At 35.3% G+C, this 10586-nt stretch overlaps 1 protein-coding gene across 1 annotated transcript in view; it reads right to left on the bottom strand.

Moving 5' to 3' along the window:
• Nucleotides 1-10586, bottom strand: part of PRUNE2 (prune homolog 2 (Drosophila)) — a gene marked incomplete at its 5' end in the record, with an annotated part of 56075 nt that overhangs the window by 18970 nt on the left and 26519 nt on the right. The window lies entirely within an intron of this gene.

Genomic DNA, 10586 nt, shown 5'->3' with positions numbered 1-10586 from the left:
ATTCCTGCTCCTTAACACCTCTCTGCTGAGGGGAAAACTCATTTGTGTATAGGAAGCAGAAGCAAACCTGCAGTTCTTCCTCAAGTGTGGCACTCTGAAAAAATAATTTGCTGTGACTTGTAATTAATAACAAAATACCAAAGTTTTCAATGATAATATAGACTCTAAAAACTGCAAAAATCTTTTGTGTGGAACTCAAAAAACTTGCAGCAAAAGAAGCCTAAAGAAGGAGAACAGACTGAAAATATTTTGTGGAATGACATTATCTCTCAGCACTAACTCCTTTTAAAAGGGAATGGTATTTAACGTGAAATTATTAGTTCATCATTAAAACACCAACAAAACCTGCTGGGGCATACTGCTTTTCAGTCTCAGTGTTCCTCCCATAGCAATGAAGCCATGTAGACACTCTCACACTTTTCTATTTTCTGGTTCAGTTACAAAATTTTTAGTAATTTATAATCCCTTAAACATCTTTAAGTTGTTTAAAAGTTAAATGGCAACTTTAAATCCCAAGTTACTGACTTTTTTTTTTTACCTTTTTTTAACATCATATTTACTTTCATAATTTATATATGCATCTCACAATCTCACTACAGGAAAAAAAACACAGTCACTTTATTATTAAAACTATTTCACTCTATTTACATAGATGGGCAAATGACTTTGCAAGATAATTGATCTAGAATTAAAAAATCAAACACTTATTGATACAGGCACACACAGGCATCTAGATTTGTGCAGGATTCAAAACTCCTCATTAAAAATCCTACTTTGAAAATGATCAGATGATAATAAATCAAAAGAATCATTTTTGCAGGATTCAGATGTATCACTTTTAATATGTCGTAAGTTATAAATGTGTCAGTTTTGGATTGTTGCATGAAATTTTAGTAATCAATTAAGCCAAGTCTGTTTCATCTAGCTACCTTTTTTTCTGCCTTTCTAAAGCAGCTGTTTGTTTCCTCTATCGATCTTTTGATTGCAAACCATTTCTCTCAGAAACTACTTCTCCCATTCATTCTCTTGACTTCAAAATACTATCTTCTCTTACAAGTTTTCGTCCTCCAGTGCTACAAGCTCCTGACTTAACCTGTCATGAACTCTCTGTTCCCATTTCCAATTTCTCACTATCCTTCCTACTGGAATTTAATTCTCAGCAAGAACCACTGATGCGGCTTTAAGAATTTAGATTTAACTTTTTATAGTTTTTTCCTATTGCCCCAAATCTCTCTAATTGTAAATACAGTTTCGTCTTGAGGCAAAATGCTCTTCAATTCCACCTCAGTCTTTATTATAGTTTCATCCTTTGGTTCACAATAAATATTTTCCTTTCAGCAGCACAGATGCGTGGCTTTGAAATGCTCCACTCTAACTGTGATCTCTGCATATTAAAAAAATACAAACAGTAATTATTACCTGTAGGTATTTATTTTGCAAGCCTGAATGAATAGGACAATTCAAGCTCATACGAACTAGAAGTTAATGGAAAGCTTCTTGCTGACTTCAAAGGATTTCGCACACGCCACTAATGTACATGTAAGTATTCTTCTACACACACAATATTCACACTATTTCTCAGGCACTCAAGTTTAGCAAAATGCCCTTCCAGGAGGCAAAAGTTCTCTGCTAAGTATGTAAAAAATTCATAAACGCATTTTGAATTATTTTGATTAAGTCAGGTTTGCACTGTATGCCAGATTACTGGCACCATGCTTGGCCACCCGTGTTGCCTTGTCAATATGGAGTAACCCTCATCTGGAATACAATTGGAGACAAAAGAGTAACTAATTTTCCATTCATTCAGTTCATCTCTCTGCTGAGGAAGCTGAACATCTTGCTCTAAGTCACACAAACAAACAGGGAGCAATGTGCTTTCAGTGGAAGTGGCTTCAGTCTCATGTGCACTGGCTGTTTCTGAATGGGAACTAGGAACTGGACAGTGATGATTGAATACTGTACACTGAACTTTGACACCAAAAAAATCCCAGTCTTCTTACAAATAAGAGTAGCAATTCAGTTTCTTGTAATACACTTAAGTTTTCCTAAGAATTCTAATAAACGCTTATAGTTATGCAAGCCAAATGCCTTTAGCAACTCATTTGTTAAACAGTCAGTTCCTTCAGAAGAGATAAAAGGAGTCATTACCAACACAAGCAAAAACAGGATAAAACAAAGTTCTTTGCAGATGCCTGTCAGGGGACACACACTTGGTTACACCAGGCAGAAATTCAGCAGTGGCACCCTTGGCTCTATTTCACATTTACAGTAGCTAAGACAGCAGCTTCTACTACTGAGTTCGTTCACGTTTCTGAGAACAAAATACCAGCTTTGTATAAGGCAGATTTTGTATGACAACTGTCAGGATCAAGTTCTTCAGCACACATGCTTCATTCAGGTTGTTTGCTCCAGAAAGTTGTGCTTTGCTCTCTCTAGACAGGTAAAAGTGAAAAATGAGATGCAAAGCAAGACAGTACCCTGAATCTAACTTGGAGTTAACCACTCAGAGGCACAGGACCACTGCTCTGCTGATCTAAATCTACTTTAACAACTATTTGCCCTCAGGGACCAAAGCAGCTGGAACACATTTAATACGGTTCTAATTTTACTTGATACTTACATGGAATCCTCAATGTTTAAAAGAAATTACGTCTAAGAGTGTGTAAAAATAAAAATAAAAAAAATTCTTTTTCTTTTTTTTTTTTTTTTTTTTTTTTTTTTGCTACAGAACAATAATTCAGGGATTTCTGTTGGAGTTGGCAAAAAAAAAAAATTGCACTCTAACATTACAGGAAGAGTGGCCTTCCAAATCACTATTTTCCAGTACGTTCAGCAGCCAGACCAATTAGTTTCCAAAAACTTTTGTTAATGCTGATCATGTTAGGGTACTACTGCCTCCGTAGCTATACGCAAGTTTAAAATGGGCTTTATCAACTGTTGTCAACTTCACCTTGCGCAGTAGTGACTCCAGCTACCACAACTGACTCTCCTCACGCCATCACAGCTTTCTTCCAAGCACTTAAATCTTGAGCCAAGCCTAATCTGCCAGGTAAATTTTAAAGTAAGACTGGCAATAATGTAAATAAATGTATAAACTCAAAAAATAACAAACGAAAAAAATTAACAGCAAAATAAATATATAGCAAGTTAGCAGCACATATTTGAGCTAGCCACAGGCATTCCATACAAAGCCGTAATGCCTTACAAAACATTTGTTTACACTCTGCTTCATGAGTGCAGTCATGCATTATCACTGAAGCATCCTTCTAACACAGTAAGGAAAGAAACAATTACTTCTCAGCAATGTCAAAGCAAAATTTCATTGAACAAAGCAAGCAGCTTATTTACTAAATTTTCTCCCGATACCCATTGACTTCACTGTAGCCTGCTGATAATTTGAAGTTTCAAAACTAAGGTTTTGAATATAATTCTTTAAATGTTGAATTTGTGTTGTCTGAACATTGAGGTAAATGAAGTAAAGATAGGGTGGTCAAACTGCTAATACACTTTCAGATAAAATGTCCTTAAAGTATATTTAAATTGTACCAAATTCATGGAACTGAAGTAATTCACAGAGGTAAAAATTATGTGCATAAACACCTTATAATTAGGCCCATAGTTAAGGCTGTCTACACTGCTGTCTCATCTTAACAATGCCGTCACTTCAACTTGACGTCTTTAAATTCAGGGCCTTATTTATTTTCTGAAAATATTCTTAAAAATATTAACATGTAAATGAGAAAGCTGGGGCTTCAAATAGCATCCAGTCTTCTTTCAAACCATGAAAAAAATCCATATGGAATGACATGAGGGTCTTACCTCCACTACACCATGCACTGCAAAATCATCTATTGCAGAGTGCTAGAGAGAGGCATGTAGTGGAATGCATAATATATTTCACAACCATGCAGTAGCTGATCAGTAGTAAAATAAAGGCTCTTTTAACAACTTGCATGTCAAATGGTGCAACTACTATATTACCCTAATTTCAGCCTCTTGCAATTCTGTTAAGACTACACCAGAATAAACAGTGGTATCACAGGCCTACAGCTATTTTGATGAAGATACTTGTATCACAGTCCTTAGCAAAAGGAAATTTTAAGCTCCAAATCTGCAAAAGAAAACACAAATGGTCCAGAGCTAGAAGGACATAAAGCCACTGTACTCTTTACACTGAAGTACAAACCCTTCTACACCTTCCTCTTACACGAGGAACTGACCACGGCTCTGCTGTATACCTTGTAGTTCAGCAGAACAACATTCTTACATACAAGGTGTGGTTTACTTTACATCACTGTACTTCCACCAGGAAGGAGAGGAGGTATAAGGAGAGGAAATAGTAGAAGACGTGGCATCCTTTGCTAGTCCTCTTAGCAAAAAGCTGCTTGCAGATATCAGGAGAAAGAGGATATGGTAAAGAAAGTGAAAACAGGTAGAAGGAGGGGGTAAAAAGAGGGTATCCATAAAATTGGCATGTGAGTTTATACCAGGATAACACTTATAATAAAGGATTCTCTGTTTAATTCATTGAATAAAACATTGAAAAACACAAGGTACAGGAAGAAATAGGAAACAAAGTATATAAAACTACAAGCATTATATCACGTGTATATGAAAATTACAAAAAAAAAAAAAAAAAGGAGCAGACAAGAAACCCTGATTAAAAGACATTTAAATCTGACTGCTGTTTATCAAGCTTTAGTCTTTTATTCTTGTTTACCCACCAGGTGGTGCCCTTGCAGCATCCACAAACAAGTTAAGTGCATCCCTACCTCTGTCTCTGGACATAGACACCTACCTGCACATTTCACTCCCTGCATTTTCATACCTGTTCCTGAAGGGACAGTTTAGATATAACACTGAGACTTGAACTGTTCTCAAAAGAGAAGAGTTTTCAGATAGTTATTGGCATACAGATTTTTCAAAATCTCATTAGAAGTCTGACTAATTTTGGTAGCAGCATGATGTACAGGCCATGTCTACCCCTATGGCAGCTGGCACCCACTGTGGTATCTGGATTTGTGAGCAGGAGGAGAATGACAGTTTGGCATCAATTAGGAGAACACACAAACTCTTAGAAAACACTGGAGATTTATTTTGTTGCCTGAAACATGGGTTTTAACCTGGAAATACTTCATCTCTGCAGAGCTGTGTATTTCTCCCACAGTGATGGAGAAAGCTTTGCAGCTGTTCAGGTTAATGTGTTTCTCTTTGTCTGCTGACATTTAAACTGGAGAACACACAGAATTCTTCAAAGCTTGATTGGCACATGGAAATAAAACGTGTAATCAGTGTTAATCTCCTAGTCTATTACTACTGTATTTCATAATCTACATATATTTTACAAAATTCTTTTGAAAGAAATGCTGTCAGAGCAAATGATGCATCAAATTCAAACAGGCCATCAAGATTGCTAATGGATTTTAATAGCAGCTATTACAGCATAATGGTGTTTTCCCAACAGCTGTTTGTTTATAAAATTTTCAGTTTACAAGACCTTTATGTCCAATCCCAGGAGACATCCCTCAATTCATTTATAATCATTTGGTTCAACCTACACATAAATGCTGTCTTATTCTCATTGGGTGTGTTTGTATATGTGTATAAGAAATGAGCAACTACCACAGCAATGAAAATTATGGGGAACCTTACAAGCTCAACTAATTAGTGTATATCTTTCGACTTTTAACAGCAAATAAGTATTTTATATGTTTCTTCTCCCCACTCTTGAATAGCTCATTGCAACTGAGAAACAGCTGCCTGGATTACAGCCTATTTTATGTCTCAAAATGATATATGATTATTTGTTTAGTTCCATGTAGCTAAACCTGTTTAAAACTTTGAAACATACTGTTAGATGTCACAAGGTTGCAACTAGGGCAACTGCCCATCAGACAATAGCACAATGTGGCCTGCAGACAAGCATTAGGGGAAAAAGATCTTGACAGGCTTCTAAAGTTGGATCTGAGCTGGAAGACCTGTCAGAGATAAAAACAAAAAAGCATTATTTTCTCCAGGTTTAGGGTTTGTTTTGGTTTGGTTTGGTTTTTTTGAATGTATGGTCAAATATTTTTTGATATCAGATCCAAAAAAAGGAAGAAATAGGAAACTAGGAACCTTGGCATGCTTTTTCCATTGAGTCATGTTCAGAACTGAACTGTACTTTATCAAATTTGATTTTTTTTTTAAGTATTGATAAGACAACTAGCAGTGGAAGCTAATGATGAACCGAGCAGAAAAACTGTTAACTTTATTGAATTAGTTTTTTAGATGTTGCACACTTACAGATGGCTGTTTGTCCAGCTTTTTTCCTGATTCTCAAGCTGCCTATGTAATGTAAGCTTTTAAATAACAGTTAATGCTGAAGTCTGGATAAATGCCTTTTAGTATATGTACTGATGGATAAGTTTTTTTCCCAGAAACTTCTAGACCTAATTAATTTTGCATCCATGCTGTTAGCAAATATCCTACTAACAACAAATACTGCAGAATTTTTGAAGACATAGGACAAGACAGAAAAATCACACACTTCACTCTAAACAATGCTCTCTTTGGACAGTAGATGGCTCCAATTTTCCACAGAAGAAAGTTACCACCAAAATTCTCAGCCAAGACTGTCACTTCCACAGTACAGGAACAGGGGATTTGCTAGGCAGTAAGAAAAATATGAACAAGCAAGGTGTTAAGTGGGTACTGTTTATAAGTAGTGTTAGGTAGCCACCTTACAAAACGGCACCTTTCACCTGTACTGTAAATGTCCTCCTGGGTAATTACCTCATAGTAAACATCAGCTAGAGCCAGGCTCTGTAGATTCACATTCTGCTTCTGTGCTTGCTCATCTCTGTGGCCTGACAAGCGTTTTGCTGTCTCAAGCAATCAGGAAACTCACTAGAAGAAGAATATTCACATTTTTTTCATGGAGTGCCTTGACTTCCATGGAGCTTTACATTGAGAGCTACCACCTTCTCTTCTGTGTCCTTTCAATACTGTACCATTCCTTACCACCACTATGTTTTCTCATATCCATTCTGCAAAGCCTAGGTATTAGCAGAACTTTTCATGTCAGAAGTAGTTCTAAAAAGTTAACAAAAATATTGTTTTTCCCAAGACACTTGGTCTAAAGTCTAAGGCCTTTTCTCTCCCCCTATGTGTGCCAACAGAGTTATGGTCAGATCTAGTTTTGGCTGATACGATGAAAGCAATTAGAAAGCACAATCTAAACATGATCAAGTAAAATGCAAGTACTTTCTATCCCTTACCAGCTACATTTGAGTTGGGCTTAAAAAAACAAACCCACCAGTGAGACTAGACTGCAAAACCCACAACCGATATTTATAAATCAACTGGCATAAAAAAACAGACAAAATCACCTCAAGCCTGACTTGTACTGGTTACCAGTAACTCACTAGAATCATACTGGGAAGAGCCTGAAAAGAGCCTATTTTGTTGACAGGAGAGTTACTCTTTGAGAGCAAGTGATGATACTTTGGACTGGTTACCCAGAAAAAACATGAGAAAAAACACTGATTCAAGACTGATATTTTTGCCATTTACAGGTGGATGCTCCTGTCTTGCACAAGGACTTCATGCCACTGACTATCTCCAATTGCTTTTAACTGAGATTAGAAGAAAGTTTATTTATCTGTTAGTTTTGGAATTCTGATTTGAGCTTCAAGAATTCAGCCATATGTCACAGTGTTATTTAATTTTGATGGATGCTGTAAAAAAGAACATTGCCTTAACTTGTCTGAAAAGTACACAGTGTACGTGTAGGTACCTTCATGTTAGTATGCAAAAAGTTTTCCAATGCCTTATTTTTCCTTCATCTCATCTATTATATTTCCAGAAGGTTTGTTCAAAGACTTTACAATAAGTTAGACATATTCTGAGATATCATCATGAGTGGTCTCTGCATTAGAAAGTTAGGAAAGACTATAGAGTCTTTTGGCTTACTTGTCTTGGGTTGTCATTCCACCAACAATGGAAAAGACCAAAACGAAATTTCAAGCTCAGCTAAAAACATGGCAAAGAAAGCTTAAGATATCTAAAAGAAGGCTGCAATGGGAAATGAAAGCTGACCAGTCTTCTCCATGAAGCTCTCTTTTAAAACTCTTAAGACTTTTCAAAGAACAGTGAGAAACTGAAAGCACAGTACTTAAACACCCAAAAATTAGTAAAGGCAACACTCAGACTTGAGGTCTAAACATTTGTTTACTGTTAGAGCTACCTGTGGAAATAAACTTGCTTAAACAAATCTAATGTATATGTACTTTGTACTGTATAAGACCGAATATTTTCTATATACTGAATATAACCTGTATATATACTGAATACTTCATATTTCAGCAGTGTCCATGTGCATATATAGATTGTCAAAACATTATATTTTTAAGCATATAAACACACAGATAATCTACTGCTTATGCATTTCAGTTCAGGTTGATCCAGTACAGCCAATCCAAGTAGTCAGGAAACAAAGACTTTACAAATACTGTTAATTCAGAAGAACACTTTATCCAAATAGTACAAATAAGATGGAAGTCAGTAAGTGTTTGTGACTAGAAATGTTACAGTGAAATATTCTAAAAGGAAAGATAAGCAACAGAACATAATATCTTATTTGTGATCATTTTTAATTTAAAAGTTTGGGTAAAGGATGACCTATTATATACTTTAGAGGTTAATGCCTCAAACTCTCCTAACCGATTTCACTGTCATAGGAAAGCACAGCAACAGAAGTAAAAGCTATGTAGATGTCCAGAGAAATTAAAATGCAATTAAATAAGAGACTCATTACATAAATACAACTTAACAGTTATTAAATATTTTTTTCACAGTGTTTTCCTCACAATTTTATAATAACTTAGTAGCTACATTCTTAGTTATGGCAGAGCTGTGCTCAACATAGCAGTTGAATCTGCCTGTATAATAAGTATTCTGGCTGATATGCTTCACTTGCTGTTAAGTTCCCACAATGTAGCTTTTAAAGTACAGCCATGCTCTGAAACAACCATATCAGAAACCAAGTAGTTCTGCAAAGCTGTCTTGCAACCTGGTTTTGGGACATATATAGTACCCAGTCATCTCAATTGTTCCAAGAAGGTGAGAAGACTTTTTGGAGTTCAAATTGCTATTTACATAACTTAGAGTACTAATTTTAATTCTTGACGCTGTTATAGGCTTCCTATAGGATCTCCAACATATTACGCCTCCTCCACTCTGTGTGCGATGCTGACCCAAAGAACTTTCATTCAAATGACAAAACTAGAGAGATTCCAAAAAGAAACTGAAGATACAAAGTATTTGACAGAAGCTTATTTGAAAGCAATTATCAGCACCTCAGTAGTTTATACCATGTAAGCTTACTCTCTACATAGTTTTCTGCACAATAAATGAAGTGAGGTGCAGGGAGGAAGCCAACACTCTAATTGTCCTTGAATGTTCCTTCTACTTTCAGTGTAGAACAGAACAGTAGGCAAATATACCATACTATCTATATATAAGAATGCTATTTCTTCTGTATAGAATACATATTATTAACCTCTTTTTCTGAACAGTGCATTACACTTCCTTGTACTACCGAACAAATACTGCATTTCTTGCTGACACTGATGTGTGAAGTGAGAATTATGTGCATCAGATACTCGTAGAGGAGGCAATTAAGGAAGCACTGAGGTTTTTTGTCTCAATTCATAAATGATTATGTGATCTTTCAGGATTCATAATGATCCATAAGAATAAAATTCCACAAAACTAACATGAAAACTACATAACATGTTGCACTCCCTCAGAGTATATATACATACCTACTCAAATGTTTTTCCTCAGTAGTAAGAAATTTGTCTATTCCACAGTGGGAAATTTATGTAAAGTAAAATGTAATGCAAAATTTCTAACAATGCCAAATGGATGCAAAGTTGGAGCAGAAAATACAACATATCACTTGCTATGGCCAGGAAAAACTGGTAGCCTTTAAGAGGAACAAACGTCTTGAACATTTTTTAACACAAACCAAACACTATACTCTGTTTCCAGCAGCCACTTGAACATAAAATTCTTTTGTCTCACTGATAAGAAAGCTAGTGCACAGTTGTGTGACTTGGCTTCTGTTAACTTCTCCTTAGTTATTTTTCCCAAACAAATTATGCACAATTTATTTTATTATTAGGCACTCCTCATAAGCTATTTATATACCTGTCTAATGAATGGGAGGTAATTTACCACTGTTAATAAGTAATAGTAATAATAGTAATAGTACTAGTAATAATAATGGTAATAATAATAATAAAAAGAACATTATGTTAATATATTATTATATATTGTGTGATACATACAATTATAAATACTAACAACATAAATAATAAGTAATAACTTAATAAATTTAGCTCTGGTTTTAATGGTACCGAGCATTATTCTGAGAGACAAAAGTACAGTTAACTGTAATAAGGTCTGATAACAATCCTAATATTAATTGAATTTATAAATACTGACTAAACATGTTCTGCATCATCTCTCAAACAAGCTTACATCCTATGTTCTTACCAAAAAATACCCTCTTTTATGTAAAAATGGAACCCACAACATTG

The sequence above is a fragment of the Pterocles gutturalis genome, unplaced genomic scaffold (genome assembly GCF_000699245.1).
Source record: "Pterocles gutturalis isolate BGI_N339 unplaced genomic scaffold, ASM69924v1 scaffold10567, whole genome shotgun sequence".
Lineage (NCBI taxonomy): Eukaryota > Metazoa > Chordata > Aves > Pterocliformes > Pteroclidae > Pterocles > Pterocles gutturalis.
This window is presented reverse-complemented; position numbering and strand designations above follow the sequence as displayed.